Here is a 3,212-nt window from a genome sequence, read left to right on the forward strand (position 1 = left end):
CATAAGGTGCTGCTCCATAGATAAGTCTGTTGTTGATATGCCTAGACTGCCTTTGCCACGGCTATTATCACAGATACATGCGACGTACATCTTTTTTATCGGTGTACATTGTACTCATGGTTAAATAAATAAATAAATAAATAAATAAAGCAAAAGAGACCACAGGATGTCATTTTTTTAAAAAGAAGTTTTGCTACAGATTCAACCCATACTACATATTATTCCTGATATATAAAACTGGAACATCAAACAGGCATTAGTCAAATTTGTGAGATTTTTCAGAATGGAGTTCTCTACAATTGGTGTGCTTCAGCAGCATTTCCAGGATGCGTGACTAGCTGAATGAACTGCTCAGTACTTCCTGTTATGATTCTGACTGTCACTACTGTTTTAAAATGTGTGGAGGTGTTTCCTGCCCCCCACAGTTCCCCCCTTTAAAAAAAAAAGAAGAGGAGGATTTGGTTATGAGATCTTTTAGCTCAGGGAATAGAAAAGTGGGGGCAGATATTCCTATCTTCTCTGGGCTATTTATTCTTTAACATCCAGGAACTTCTCACCCAGGGAAACTGAGGCAGTTCCACCTCATGGCTGTTCCAATGAAAGCCTTCAGCAGTGTGAGCCCCAATGACATTATGTTGGGGGAACTGTCATGTCCCTCCGGTGAAGACCCCCATCTGCCTGGGGGGTTCAGAGCCACAGCAGGTAACCCACAATCTAGCACCAGTTTTAAAGGTGTTCAGGCAGTGGTGGGACAATAATTTGCTTCCCATTTTACCGGACCCAGGAAGGCAGAAACTTGAACCATGATGAACAATATTGAAATCAACCAAAGCAGCCAGAGCCAGGCCCAGAGGCTCACGGAGGCTGAAGAGGCAGGTTGAGAATATCATCTCTCTGTGTCCTCACCTGCGAGAGTCCTGGAGTGGAGTAGCTGACCAGTGACAACTTCCACATTCCGACTGCATGCACGCAATCCTCCTGGACAGGCTTCATGGCCACTCTCAATACATTTCAAAGCAGCTGAAATGATGGCCAGGGACCGCACTCAAGCCCTGGCTGACCCTTCTGGCCTGAGAAAAGCCCAAATGCCTGATGAGCACTGATACTGAGAGGAAAGAGCACAAGGTACATGTTAGGACACCTGGACAGGTGGGTAAGGGCACAGGGGTGGAGACTGGCAGGGCCGGCCTCCTAAGCAACAGGAAGCCTCAATAGAAGCTGGGAGTGATCTGGCTCATCACTTGCCCCAAGAGGGTGCAGCTAACAGCTTAAATTTCAAACAACGTGCAGAAACCCAAGGGAGGAGACTCGGTGACCCACTCCCATCCCCTGGGCTCTCTCTCTGTGGGTCCTTCTCCTGGCTGCACTAGGCTTTCCCTCTAATGGCCTCCTGTGCTCCACCTCCAGACTTTACACCCTATATACAGAGATCGGCTTTTAGAGTCCTAGACAGGAGTGGACACTAGGAGAGAGTCTTAGTCACTTCCCGGAGCCCAATCCAGACCACCAGAATTCTTCTCAGCCCAGAACTCTTTGTGTTCCAGCTCCCCTAATCCCCCGCCCTCTGCTTCTCCCATCCGCAGCTGACTCTCCACCCACTGGTGAACCATAGTTATGTTGCTATGTTGCCTTCTCCAGAACACGGAGCATAAAATGATTCAGTCAAAAGCTCCTGCATTCCCCCCCACACACACCTACAAATCCCCTTCCTAGCCCTCTGCTGTTGGCGGCATAGTAAATGGTATCACGCAGACTGTGCCAGGGTGCCCATGTCTTGCTCTGGACCCAAATGACAATTCTTCTTCTCAACATAAGTTTAAAGACCTCTTCATTGTTGATTGTAGCAGCAAATAACTCTAAGAAATCAGGACAAGGAACCCAACAAAAAGACCCCCCAAACAGACTGAGTGCTCAGGTTTAGAGAGAGCAAAGGATGAGAGGGAGAGATGGCGGGAGGAGGTGAAAGGGAAGAACATGAGCACCACCATCCGCCCACCTAGCCTGTCAAGCTGCCAGCCAGTTCTTTTACGGAGCACAGACAAAACATCCTGCATTCGTGAATTTAAAAACAGACATCAATTGCCTACTATGTGCCTTTCCATAAAAATCAACAAATAAAGAACCAACGTTTAGAGATTTTTCTTTGAGCATCTGCAAATACAAAGATAAACAGCTTACTGTAAGTAGGTCCAAAAGTGAGTCCAATATCTAGTAAATTGTATTGGCTGACTCTGTCAATGTGGTAAGGATAGCATGTCATCTTGAGACCCTTGGAGATCCTTATTAGTTATGCCAGTTAAGGCTACATATTTTATGTAAATATGTATATTTATATATTTCAGTAGATGATGCAGAGGCCCTTGGGGACATAAGGTGAACAATCCCTTATCATTGATGCCCTGGAGGACTGTCACATGATGTTGTCGTGCTGTGAAGACATGTTCCTGCCCGAGACCCCTAGAACTGCTGAGCTCAGAAGAGAGACAGTTTGCAGGGGCAGCTCAAGCCTTCCAGGAGTAACAAGTTTATTAAGATCCAGACTTGAGGCTAGGAAAGCTGTCAGGATAGACAGGCCTGGAGGCAGGGAAGCCTAAGGTGGGGTGGGGACTCAGGCTGCAACAGAGTATCTGGGGTCTGAGGATTTGGGAGAACTAAATCTAACAGGGTGCTTGGCTGGGGCGTGTGCTGAGCTCTGAGAGTAACAGCTGTTTACATAACTTTGATACTAGCTGACAATTCACTCTGCAGAGTACAAGCATTTACCCATCCAGGACCAGACTTTGGCAGGGATCAGGATCAGCCCTTGTGGCAGTGACCACATTGGTGCCCAGGGTGACCATCTGTGGTTTAAGAAGAGCACAGGCACGGGCTGGGGATGTGGCTCAAGCGGTAGCGTGCTCGCCTGGCATGCGTGCGGCCTGGGTTCGGTCCTCAGCACCACTTACAAACAAAGATGTTGTGTCCGCCAAAAGCTTATAAATAAATAAATAAATAAAAATTCTCTCTCTCTCTCTCTTTAAAAAAAAAAATTTAAAAAAAAAAAAAAAAAAAAGAAGAGCACAGGCAGGGTATGGAGGCCTTAAGAGGCGATTCTCCTGACCCAGTATTAAAAACCCATGGGTACTTGTGCAGGTAAGGTAAACATTAAAGCAAAAGTTTGGAATTTTTATTCCAAACTTGAGATGCGATTCAAACGTTAGAATACTGATTCT

Source organism: Marmota marmota, unplaced genomic scaffold (assembly GCF_001458135.2).
Source record: "Marmota marmota marmota unplaced genomic scaffold, marMar, whole genome shotgun sequence".
Classification (NCBI taxonomy): domain Eukaryota; kingdom Metazoa; phylum Chordata; class Mammalia; order Rodentia; family Sciuridae; genus Marmota; species Marmota marmota.